The sequence below is a fragment of the Lepidothrix coronata genome, unplaced genomic scaffold (assembly GCF_001604755.1).
Source record: "Lepidothrix coronata isolate B3197 unplaced genomic scaffold, Lepidothrix_coronata-1.0 Scaffold37, whole genome shotgun sequence".
Classification (NCBI taxonomy): Eukaryota; Metazoa; Chordata; class Aves; order Passeriformes; family Pipridae; genus Lepidothrix; species Lepidothrix coronata.
Window position 1 is genome coordinate 7,777,568 of NW_016690217.1, and position 13,726 is coordinate 7,791,293.

The 13,726-nt window shown below is 37.6% G+C and overlaps 1 long non-coding RNA gene across 1 annotated transcript in view; it reads left to right on the forward strand.

Moving 5' to 3' along the window:
- Nucleotides 1-709: 709 nt before the first annotated feature.
- Nucleotides 710-13,726, forward strand: part of LOC108496148 — a 26,748-nt gene continuing 13,731 nt past the window's right edge. Inside the window, exons 1-3 of the long non-coding RNA XR_001874343.1 lie at nucleotides 710-992; nucleotides 10,420-10,562; nucleotides 12,079-12,158. This is a non-coding gene — a long non-coding RNA (uncharacterized LOC108496148). The remainder of the gene's footprint in view (nucleotides 993-10,419; nucleotides 10,563-12,078; nucleotides 12,159-13,726) is intronic.

Below are 13,726 nucleotides of genomic sequence, written 5' to 3' on the forward strand. Positions count from 1 at the left end.
TGACTGTACAAATAAATATTATAATACATTATACACATGATCACAACTATCTCTACCATGACATAAGTATTTACAATGGATCAGATCTCTTCTCCCCTCCAAATAAAAGTCTAGGAGGGAAGAAGGACAGATCCCTTCTAGTCTCCAAGCAGGAGTATCTTCTACAGCAGCAATCTGTCTTCTTCACATGCAGCAGCTGATAGCTGAATTTCTGCCAGCACTCACGAGGGGAAATCCAAGCCCTTCTCGACCCCTTGATGCAGGCAAAGGGGTCTTCCGTGGGCTACGTTCACCCCAGACAAAGGTCGTTCCACCACGGTCATATCATGAAGTACAGGGGGTCTTCGTGACAGTCTGGTATCTTCAGGGAATTCAGATTCCCCTTTGCAGAGCTCCTGTGCTCTGCCTCAGGCTGCCACCTTGGCAGCAGTGGCGAGGGGGGGCGGCCAAGGTCACCCCCCTCTGCATTCCTCTCCGTCCCAGTCCAGCTTCCCAGGATGCTCTGAGCTTCTCAGCTCCTCTCTCTCTCTAGTGCTGTATGTCCAAGACTCCTCTCCTTAATAGGAGTTCATCTCCCTCCTTTCTCGGAGGTCTCAAGGGAGTTTGGGGGGTCTGGTTCAGTTCTTACCCACAAAACTCTGTAGCTCTGCTGCTGACTCTCTTTTCTCGACTCTCCTTCCAAGAGTCCTTTCTGTGGTGCTGCATGCCTCTGTTGCTTTGTCTTATCTCTTCTGGCCCTGTGCCACCATTTCTCCGGTCAGTGTTGGTCTGTCACTACTCCTGCCGCTGCCCAGGGTGGAGAAAACATCTCCCAGCATGACTACAGATACTTAGCCCAGTCTAACACTGTTCCAAGTCTCTGCAGTCCCCCCAGCCGGGGCCAGGGGGAGCCAGAGCCCCCCAGAGGCTCTGCGCTTTGCTCCTCGTGGCCTCAGAACATGGCTACCACTTCTACAACCAAACTACAACTCCTCTCGTCCGGTCTGGTTGTGGTATGTTTATATTTCGCGGGAGTGCAGATTGGTTCAAATCTCCAGTGTCACCACCCCTTGGGGGTTACCACTTTTTTCTTAGCTTCAGGGGGAAAACCTGGTTCAAACCACTACGGTGGGAAATACCTGTAGCTTGAGAAAGTATGCATCCAGAGATGAATAAATACAGCTAGAAACTTAAACAGGAGAAATTTATGAAACAATTAACTTTTGAACAACCTGTAAAAGGGAAAAATCACAGGCACTGAACATTTCAAATAGATGTTGAAAAGTACAAGCTTGTATCTATTGTTATTTAATATTTAAGAGAAAAAAAATAACTCAGTTACTTAAATAGTATAGGAGGGATGCAGAGGAGAACTGGGAGACATGCTTGCTAAACATGTTTCAAAACATTTATGAACTGATTTTTATTTTAGATAGCATCGATTTTTAGAGACAAAAGTTGTCCTAAAAGAAAATGCAAAATGTTGTGTGACTAACTACATATATCTACAATGAGGACTGAAGAAAATAAATTTTTGTCAAAATTCTTTTGCTTATTCTAGTCTGAAGGGTTTTTAGAAACACCTTGCAGGATTAGTTCTCTGGACATCTTTGGAATATACTGGTATGTAAAAGTAGGGGAGGTGACTTTCTGTTAACTGAGTCATGACAAATGACATATTTGTGACAATGTCATAATAACAAAACTCAAAAGTATATTCATTAAAAAATACCCAACTGACATGAGATTTAATGCTCAGTGGGGAAAAATGATTTAATATATTTAAAGAATTTTAGAGACTGATGTTGTGAAGGTGTGCAAGTTTCGGGCTGGCTTCCCGCCAAGTCCCTGAAACTCGACAACAAGGACCTGCTTCCCAGAGAGGGAAGAGAAAAAAAAACAACTTAAGCAGCCAAAGCTATAGCAAATATATATATATATTACATATGAGACAGATATATACAATGAGAATACTATACACTACAACTCCAGAAATCCCAAACAGTTCCCCAAAAAAGGAAGAGGGGGAGGGAGAAGGGAAAAGGACAAAAAGGGATAAAGACCAAACAAGTCAACCAGCCAACTGAAGGTAAATTACCAAAATCTCACCACTTCCCTTTGAACAAGCAGGATGGCTCGACACGGCCCAGCGCTCTCCCCTCACGCGTGGCAGATAACAGCAGTCACTGTAGGCCTCAGCTCCAGATAAGCCCGACCGAGACAGGGACCCACCGTTCTCGAACCTCGCCAGAAAGGAAGAGAGGGAGGTCTCTCCTGCGGGCTTTATTTATACCCCAAGTTACGTAAAGGAATAGCATGGAATACTTCCGTGATCACCTTCCTAGTTCCTTCCTGGTTACAAGCTGGTCTCCAGGAAGGCCTGAGTGAAACCATTACAGAAGGCTTACCATTGTGAGTGGTTCTACTCATACATGTAAATGATGAGTATGAGTAAATCATACAACAAGTTTAAAGACTTGTGTAGCAGTACAGTGGAATTACTGAAGTTCTTTAATCTAGAGCTTAAATATGAAGAAGCATCTGGATTTGGGACTATATTTTACTTGGAAAATCACTTTGTGTGTATATTATTATGAATAGAATTTCATTATATTTTGCTGTACACTGTGTTTGAACTCAATAAAATGCAAACCTAGAGCAGCATACACTGAATGTTAGGCTGCTGTGGTTATCCCTGTGCCAGTGTGATCAAAAATACCTGCCTTTTATTTATTTTAAGCTTGCAGTGGTATCTTGAATTCATTTGAATCTTATTATTAAAAAAAAAAAAGAAAAACAAACTATAAAAATGTGATGAACTGATATAAGTATATATGAACAAATATACTTAACCATTTTTGATAATGGGACATTCAGAAGTTTAAAATCTTAATTTCTGTTGACTTGCGTGCAAATTTTTAGTGGCTTTGCTAATTAATACTTTATTATGATATTTTCTGTAGTGGAATTTGGATTTTTTATATGTGAAATTTTGTTTCCTATCTCAGAAATTCAACAGAAAATCAAACCTTTTAGTCTAGTATAACTTTATAGACTAGAGATTTCTATTTAGAGTGTGAGATTGGTTTAGTTTTGTGTGCTTACATAGTATAGCACCACCAGTTATCTACCTTGACTTTTTAGTTTAAATTCTTGACATCTCAAAGCTAATTTGGCAAAACCAGGAGATTTTTTTCTCAGTTTTCATTCAGAGGCATGACTGCTTGGAGCAGTGGCTAGACTTGTTGAAAAGCGTTCTGTGAACCTGCTGAACAGTTTGATAAATCGATCCGAGTTTAGATTGTCTAATCCACATACATGGATGACTCCCAGTTTTGTTGCATGAATTTCTCAGACTCTTCATCTTTGCTTTTCTAATTAAATTTTTATTAGAAATTGTTGTGTAAACAAAAAATACTTATGAATTAGGCATGGCCTAAATTCTTAGCTTCCTTTATGTTTATGCTTCTTACAATTTTGACATACAGTGAGTATACTCACAAGAGGATTCGGACCAAGAAGCATTATACTGCAGTATCATAAAAAAGAAAATGAAGGTTTTTATAAAATATCATTTTAGCATTAATACATTTCTTGTCTTGCAAGTTTTGAATGCTTACCTAATAATGGTCTATCAAGTATAACTTAAAATAGACAATTAAATGATCATTTAGGATTAGTTCTTATGACTGTGCATACACACAGAGGAACTTTTGAAGTCTGTAATATATTTTACAACAAAATCAGGTATATTGTGCATTGCTTTTCTATGAAGAACAGAGTGGAGAAATAATTTCACACTGCATATAATGCATTGGATATGAAGGAAACTTGAAAATTATTTAGTTACAGATCTCTCTGACCAGGCTTGCAAAATGGCATATATTATGTTAATGGGAAGGAATTTGAAAATGAACTTGAATATTAAACACAGTAAGTTTGGGCTCTGACATGAATGCAGGCCTGGTTGATGTATAGCATACAAAGGGGACACTTTTTTAACCCTTACTCTTATGGAGTAAGATATTGTCTATGTCAAAACACCTATAATTATGCGTGAAATATAAAATGGTCATTTTGTATTGCTATTAAAGCATGATCCCTGTCAAATCAAATTCCCATTCTGTATTCCTCCACTGCATTTCTAAGTCAGTTGAGTTTTACTCTGTTACCTAAAACAAACTCAAGAGCGGCAGACTTTACTGCTAATAATCCTAGGAGATGAGATGCTTCTGCCCTTGCAGCAGCCCTGCACATCCCTCAGGAAACATCTGGAAATGGTGAGCACTGTACTCTGAAAATTGGCCACAGGAGTTGCGTATGGTTCAATGGTGATTGCTAGGTTTGTTGTGGAGGCACCTATCACGGCTATAATCATGACTGAAATGTGAAAGACATTCCAAGCCCATTAGGTACTCTCATTGTACGTCAGATGTGCCATCGACTTTTGGCCAGTTTTACACAGTTTTTGAAGTGTGTAATAGGGGTAGACACATACCTGGATGCTTTATTTGGCTTCAGCTAAAATCGATGAAAATTGCGTGAAGTCGATAGGAGTCAAGTCCTCCTCAAGGGATGACTGGTCACCCTGAGAAGTCACACTACACAGGGAGAGCACTATGCTCCACATCCTTGGAGGTACTCAGAGCTGGACTGGATGAGGTGCTGAGCAAGCCGCTGTGTCTTTGGAGTTGGGCCTCATTTGGCCAGGGCATTAGACCAGATGACCTCCAGAGACCACTAACAAATGAAATTACTTCATGCTTCCACGACTGTAAGCACCACAGGGTATGTCCATTCTTGTGTCTTTAGAAACCACAGTATGCAGAGGTGCAGAAATTACAGGGACTGTATTATTTTAACACGGCAAATTGATGTTGTCCAGCAGAGGACAAAATCCTGTTGAGCACACAGAAAATCACATGCTTCTTCATCATCTTTCTCAGCCCTACAAGCAACTGCATGGAAGGTAAACACAAAAATTAATCTTATGGCTGTGTGAGACCATGATAACTATGTGCTCATTCCTCTAGTCCTCCAAATAGCTCTAACTCTGCTCTTCCTCCTAATTCACTGAGCAGACACTGGACTATGAGACACCGGTAACTTCTGGGATTCTCTGCAGAAAGTTGTTTTTCTTCACAGTGTCAGTTCATGAATGAGCCTTTCCCTTACGTCTATCTTGTCCCATATGAAACAGATATATTCTGCTTAAAATTAGATGTCTTTTCAGGATCTTTCCTACTCTTGGCATTCAGGAATGGCAGACATGGGGGAAGCAGATGTGCCTGGAGTGTCCAAAAATGCTGTTACTGACATGTGTGCATATGTATGTGCTAGAGATAAAACAAAAGCAGAGATAAGAACAGAAGCAAAATTCTGCTTATTTGGGTGAGTAAGAGACACACATGGTACATGGTTTGCTGCTGGGCAGAGTAATGGCAATCTCTTCATCAGTATCACAGCCCCTGCAAAGAACCTGTTTAACTACAGTAATGGAAAATGAGGATGGTCAGAAGTCCAAAGCAAGCTCACTCGGTGGTGATGTATCATATTGGCTAAGGGTTATCCTTTTCACCTCTGGCTAGCACTGAGCTATGACTTGACATCCAGATTAGATTGATTCTGTTCAAGGTGGGGGAGAAAGAAAGGAGTACCACAAAGGGGAGATGAATCCTGTGGTGGACAGCAGCAGAGTGAGTCTGAATCTGTGTTTGCTAGCTGCTACATGATATGCTTGCGTATTTTTGAGGTTTCTCATAGAAAATTTCGGTTTTGACCACAGGAGGATCTAGATAGTAAAGTGTGCTTAGGTAATTTTGTAAATCATGCTGGTTTATGTAATACCACTAAAATCTCTAACACAGCTAAGAATTTTATAAAACAGGATATGGCTTTGGAAATACTGATTAACAGTTACTACAGCTCCTAGGCTTTGCATTTGCTTTGGTGGGGCATCACCAAGCCATTCTTGCAATTGGTTGTCAAAGGGAGGCACTGAACTGACCATTGAAAGCTTGAGCTGACCAAAAATGTCAATTTTGGCTCAGGTCCTAACTAGTTATATGGAAGAAGAGAGACCATGTGATAAATGTAATGGATTTGATTTTTCCTGAAATCAGTGGTCAGCTAAGGATTTTCACAAGGCCTCAGAAGGAGTCAAATGATGAGCACAATTGTTGTGAGAGAAAGAGCATTTCTGAAAGCTACTGCTGATAAGTAGTTGAAGCTATTCAAAAGCAGCTGTTGTTCTGAATGTAGAAGTGCACCTATGAATTGCCAGACTCACAGCTGCTGAAATACCTGCACTGGATTATAGGTACTTACAGATAGATTAGCCATGCCATGTTCTGTTCAGGAATGACTTGTGGCTGGAGCCACATTCCTTACAAACAAACTGGAGAATGTGGCATAACATCTTATCTAAGAAAGGATTGATTATTTCTTAAGAGATTTCATGTAAATTATGGGTTTTATGAAGGGAGATGTTAATTCTTGGTTTTAACTTAAACACTTTACAATGAAAAAACCCCAAACAAACAGTAACTATCAGTACAAGCTGATACATACGTGCTTTGGTTTATCTGCTACTAAGACATCAATATACGTTTAATTGAAATATCACGTTTCCCATTCAGACAAAATATCACCTATCCTGAGGAACTGTCTCTGCAGTTTCGACATGCAGAGGTCTAATAGCTAACAGTAAATATTTTTTTTTCCCAGAACCTATTTCCACTGAAAGAGTGAAGCATTACAGTAGACTGGATGTTTTAGGTCATTTATTTTGTTTTTGCTTTCGGTCATTTTACAGAAGCACTTCTGCTCTCTAGCACTAAAATGAGAACTACTCTACTCCCCAGATATTACCCAGCAGCACTTGGGGGCTCTTAATGATTAATACCATCTCAGTCCAGCCACAAACCTTTCTGGTGCAGATAATGCCAGGCAGCAAGCACGCTTGACACTTTTAATGTATAATTAAGTAGAAAAAGTCAGCACTCAGTATGCAAATTTTTCAAAATGATAAATGATGCCATACAGCAGTAGGGATTGATTTGGTGTAAATGAAACTAATTAAGGAAATGTCAAACATAATTAATAAAACAGGTTTAAGCTGCAAAACATTGTCAATTGAATGAATGAGGAGGCATTGGCTCCCATTGTTTCTGCTTTATTTAGGGCTTGTGTTTAGCTTGTACTCTGTTCCTAAATGCACTTTCTCTACCTCATACACTCCACTACCAATTCCCAGAGAGGGGGAAAATAAATTTGCTTGTCTCTCCACTGACTGCAGAAATTAATTGCAGAAATCTTGTCCCATCCAAGTGTTACATTCACTCACAGGACATTAACATAACTAATTTGAAAGAGCCCAAATGACTGCATAATAGAACACTGTCAGTATGCCTGACAGTCTTTGGTCATACCAAATTAGCTTGGTTTTCTAATTGAAATTTTTTTCCTAGGATTCTATAATTTTTTTTTCTCAGCTATTCATTTTTGATAAGAACAAAGGTTTTATATTTTACAAAAGAGTGCTTGACCTATAATTACTAGGAGGAAATTAGGGAGGTAGAAAAGTCAGATTTAGTCCTGGTAATGATGCTGGAGACCTTGCTCTCTCTGGGGAGCCTGAAGAATAATGAAATCTTCTATTTTTACAGGCGACCTGTGCACTGGTGCTAACTCTAACTGTGAATCCACTTTACCTTGCAGATCACTTGCTTAACACTAAAAGTGCCAACAGAATCATGGGCCATTATTCCAAATGTCATTATGTGCCAATGCCATTTCCAAATGCCCTTCCCTTCAAATGAATGAATCAAAGAACATCTGCCAGTCCTCTTATCTTGTCCTTGTAAATCTCCTGCTTTAAGAGTTTCACAAAATGAAAGTGGTATTTAATTTAGGTAAATGGAGTCACTAGTAAGATTTTTGTTTTAAAAAGTATCACTAGGATGCTTCTATTCTTAAAAAAGCTACATAGCCCGACCTTTCACACATACTTGGTTTTAGAGCAGAGGCTCTTACCCATCAGTCAAGAAATGTTTCTGGTAATTTACTGTCTTCTTTTGCATATCAGACTATTTGCTTGCAGCAGACCATTTAAAAAAAAAATAAATGGTAGAATATCTACCTAATATCACCTCCCTAAGCTTAGGTTAGTTGTTTCTACCCTTTATACAGGATTCAAGTTAGGTATATGTGTATATATATTGATGTGCACACACATTTATGTATGTAAATACCTCTGTATGTGTATATAACATATAATATATAAAACATATCTAGTTTCAAATCCATATTATATTTGTATGCATTCATTATGTATCTGTATATATACATTTTATATAAATAAATTCTTATTGTATAAATTCTTCTAATGGAAATTACACATCTGACATAATCTAGGAGTTTTGAAATTGTTTTTTCTGTACTTTTCCTATAGATCAAAGGTGCCAGGACAGTTTGTGGTTGAAACATTAGAAAAAAATCATAATCCTTTTTATGTTGTCTTTGATGATTTTTTAAGAACTTTCCTAATATTGATATGAAATTTTCCATTTCAACAGTAATTTTTATTCTGCTAAATTTGTTAACATAATTTAGTTATTAAAATTGCTAGAAAGAACAGTTCTGAAAACAACATATTTGGTTCTTTTCAATGGAAAAAAATCGTATGGAAATAAAATTAGGTGTAAAATTTTTCAAATTCTCTGTTCTAGAAAATGCAATAAATTATAAAATCAGTAACAGCTTTTCAAAAGAAACATGCTTACACTTGAGGGCGAAATTATATGACTATACTTATGGTGTCAGTCAGCTCTGAAATAACCCTGTGCAGAAGCTTTGTGGTAGAGGTTAAACTTTGTAAGCCCAGGTGACTTTTGGGAGCCACCACATCCTGGCCACATTTTCCCTTTCCATAGAAGAAGCAGTTGTGCACAGTTTCCTGTGTTTCAGGGGACACCTTCCAACTCTGCCTGGGCCTTGCTGGCTTTGGTGCCTCAGAGGGTCAGATGAGAGCTGCAGGGGCCCTCATAAATGGAGAGATATCAAATACATTCCAATTTACAAACCAAACATCACTCAAGGAATTCGATGTTCTTTTCCAGACTATATAGCAGATAAGAAAATCTCAGGACTTCTAACTCTAAATTTTTTTTGTTATATTTAAAGGTCTCATTCCCTCATATTAATCATTTTCAATAAAATAAAATTTATACTTTTTGCTGAAAATACATTTTGAAATGAAGAAAAAATCAATTTAATTTTAATTCTTTAAACCTGGGATTGCATTCCACCATAAATCCCAGTTCTTAGTTTCCCGTACCTGTATCAAAATTTGTGATACTCTCCCCACCTGAGATGAGAGCATTTTACATCCTTTCTCAGATACAAAATACTTCAGAATAATTGAATTTCTCATGAATTATTTAACCAGATAAAAACTGTTTTCTAGAAGTTGCCTACATTTTCTGGAGTTCCTGCTATCTTACCCAATCTGATTCAAAATTACAGCCCTTTTGCTGTAGTTGTTAGATGAAGTTGTATATCCTCTTTAGTGCTAGAGTAAAAGGTTAAATAATAAGAACATCCACCTCTGCGCCTAAGTTCTATTTCCTTACATGTAAACATTGTGAGTTGAACTTTGACTATATGTGTAATGCATGTAATATTTTAGGAAAATTGTTTTTTTATTCAAGTAGTGTTGGTTCAATTTCTTCCAATATATGATTATGGTAATGCATATTTTCAAAAAGTAGAGACAGAATAGTTCTCTAACATTTTGAGGGGGGTTTGTTTCTTCCACTATAGTGTGCATGTAAGTGCAAAAATGGGAACCACTGAGAACCTCAAGGTTTAGGATTATCAGCATGTCTGAAGACTGCTTTGGACACATGTTCTTGCTTAACTACACGAGTTTCCATAGACCTTTTCAAATGCTTTAATTACCTACATTTTCAACACCAGGCATTATCCCTGCTTTTAAGTTTGTGCTTACATCACTTGACAGCTTATTACAGTTTGCCCTATTACAACAAAGAAATTAAAGTATTTCAGGTGTATCAATACCTTTCTTAATATATTGGCATCATGGAAGAAATGCAAACTTCTGCATCTGAACTTGTCTTCTATCCTTACTTTGTGGTTCATGGAAGCACTGTTGGAGTTTGATTATTTTAATATCAAGCTAGATAGTGAAAATAGTTAAAATGACTCTCTCCCTAAAAGTGTCTACTTGATTCCTTGACTTCAGTAGGAGCTTAGTATGACAAGATCAGGTTAAATCTGTCCAGACATTATTTGAACAATGGTTGCAAACATTACTGAGAGGCCACTCTATCCAAATATAATTTTGGATTATATTCAATGATGTTTGAACTTGTTTTAACTAAACCCTAAAATTTAATGGAACGGATTACCTTCCCAAAGGCTTCAGATTTACATTTCCTGCCTTGACATTATGAGAAAGACAACCCCACGAGATCCTCACAGAAAGACTTCATGAAGTATCTACCTAGAAAAGTGGATCATTGCACTGTCATCAGCTCTCTTACTGCACATTAACTGAACAGGTAAAAACCAAAGTTGTTTACTGACACTTTTCTGTAGATCCTGCTCTTGTATATCCACGCATCCTTCCTATATCTGAGGACACATGTATATGTATATGTGGATATGTCACATATATATTATATAGGATATATTTTGTATCAGCAATAATGTGACCAGCAGGATGAGGGCAGTAATCGTTCACCCGTACTCAGAACTGGTGAGGCCACACTCAAATCCTGGGTGTAGGCCCCCAAGATTTGGTTCCCTCTAAGACAAGTAAAGCTCCTACTTCCCTACAAGTCTCCCCTACAAGTCTCCCATACAAGAAAGACATTGAGGTGCTAGAGCATGTCCAGAGAAGGGCAATGGAGCTGGGGAAGAGACTGGAGCACAAGTCTTGTTAAGAGAGGCTGAGGAAGATGAGAATGTTTAGAGCTGGAGAAAAGAAGTCTGAGGGGGACCTTATTGCTCTCTAAAAACTACCTGAAAGGAGGTTGTAGCAATGCGGCGGTCAATCTCTTCCTCCAAGTAAGAAATGGGACAAGAGGAAATGGCATCATGCTTTGCCAGGGCAGGTTTAGTTTGGGTATTAGGAGATATTTCTTCCATCAAAATGGTTGTCAGGCATTGGAACATGCTACCCAGGTAAGTGGTGGTGTCCCCATTCCTGGAGGGATTTAAAAGACATGTAGATGTCTTAGGGACATGGTTAGGTGGACTTGGCAGTGCTGGGTTAACTGTTGGACTCAATGATCTTAGAGGTTTTTTCAGCCTGAATGATTCTAAGGTTCTATGATATTTATGTATGTGTGAAGGCATATGTATACATGCACAGCATTAATCACAGATACCAGTCCTAGCTGATAGACTCATTAAGACAGGCTGTGGAGGCTGGGGCCGTGTTTTGTGGAAACCAGGCTTATGGACCTCTGAGTCTCTTTGTAAGATCCACTGTTGGCTACCATTGTTTCTGGAGGTTTTTTGAAAAATTGGAATATGTGCCAAAATGTAAGCATGCTGTCTGGATGTCCACAAATCCATTTTAAAGTTCACCAGCATGCAACACACTCTGCCAATAACCAACGAACCTGCAAACCTGCCTAGCTGTTTTTTTAACAGGTGACAAGTAGTGCTTTAGAAGGTCGACTTGATGCATATGGGGTGGCAGTAAAGGGCATGCATTTCACTCCTGTCTGAGGATTCATAACTGCATATAGATAGTTTAAGCCAGCAGATTTGAAGTGGATACTTGATAATATAAAATATGTTTTCGACTATACTTACTTTAAGGATAAATGATTGGATAAATGACCATTATATTCTAGCAAAAAATTGATTAATAATAATAATGGTAATAATAACAATAACAACAAGAATAGTAATAACACAATCCTTAAACTATTCTGTTCCTCAGAACAACATATGTCATGAAAACAAATAACTTTCAACCTTGAAAAAGGTTTTTCTATAAGCATTAAATAAATAATAATAAAAAGCTCACATATACATTACCTTATTGTCTTTTTTCCCCCCTAGGTTCTGATTTAATGAAACAGACTATTTTTCTACACTACTAACGTTCTTATTCTTAGTACATCATGGAAATAGAAACCTATGTAAGTATTCTTGAAAATATTGCTTCATTTACAGTTTTCACACATAGTTTTCCACAAGAAACCTTATGACAAAGATAGTCAAAACAGGAAAAACAATAGGAAAGTTTATGACGTATAAAATGAATTCTTCAAAAGAATTTTCTTTCAAAATGCCAAGGGTTATAAGTCAACTATATACAGCACATGTTACTATTTATTACCTTACATTTGGCTGAAATTCATCTCTTTTGACAACCTTGGGTAAATCATGTTACAATTTCATAAAATATGAGTGCTGGACCTTTTTCTGAAGACACTACTTAGTGAGTGAACTCCTTGCTATTGGCTGCCTCCCAGCTGCCATAAGTTCCCTTAAGACTGGGGCTTCTGCAAGGTCCTGTGGCAGCAAACTCAAAGAAAAGGTATTTATAGAAAACATCTGCAAAGAGTTGGTGTCTTGTCCAGTTTTCAGAGCTCAGTTGGAAAGCCAAATACAAATTAAGATATGCAAGTTTCCCTTGGGAGCAAATTTACTGGGTGAAAGTTGCAGTTTTGTTTTGTTTTGTTTTATTTGAATATGTGCAGAGCCCCTCAAATATGCAATTACAGAGCTAATGTATTTTTTACTCTTGAAGACTCATTATTTTACAGTGGGGTTACTGAACCTAGACCATATAGTGCACATTACTCAGCATAGTATTACTCAAAATATACATGGCAAATGGGATTCAAAACAGTGCCAAATAGGCATCTGCTTTTAGCAGGGAACAAAAATGCATGTAGCTCCTTTATTAAAAGGTATTATGGTCCATTTATTTTTAAACTATCTCTCTAACACCATTAACTATCATATAATTTAATGTACTCCCAAGCAACTTGACTTTTACATCTCCTTCAAAACATTAATTTGCTTTTGCAAATTGATGTAAAAGATGCCTTTGACCCCTTCAATGATTCAAACCACTAACAATAAATTAGATTATCCTTTAAAACAAGATCGTAATTTTTATTTTTATTTTTGAATAAAAATGTGCCATTTCTGGAAATGAGATAATGCCATTTACAGGGAAATAAAACTTGGAAGAGTTACAATTATTTATTTTGTCCATCTTTATCTATAGCAGTGTTAAGAGACATGCTTTAGAAAATTTTCAGTCTACTCAAGTGTTTTAACAGATTAAATAAGAAAATTTTGTTTGGTTGTTAGGGATGATTTAACTTCAGGAAATGGTCATTAGGCTAATACACTTTCTTACTGAAGTCACCCTCAAGTGTGACAGGGCACTCTGTTCCCAGAGACGACAGAAAACTAAAACTCTCCAAGGACATGCTTATTTTTTAAAAATAATGCAAACGTCATTTTTCTTATTCAAAACCATACTACTTTACCATTTACTAAAGCACATGGTACTATGGTACATTTGAAGATGCTCAGTAATTACTAGGCTTAGCTACCACAACTGGCTTTATTTATAGAGCAGTTATCACCTTAAACCATAGGAGCCGAGCAGGAGAAATGTCAGAAGAGAACACCCAAATGCATATGACTTGAATTTGACAGAGCTAATTGCTGAAAGCTGTAACTGACT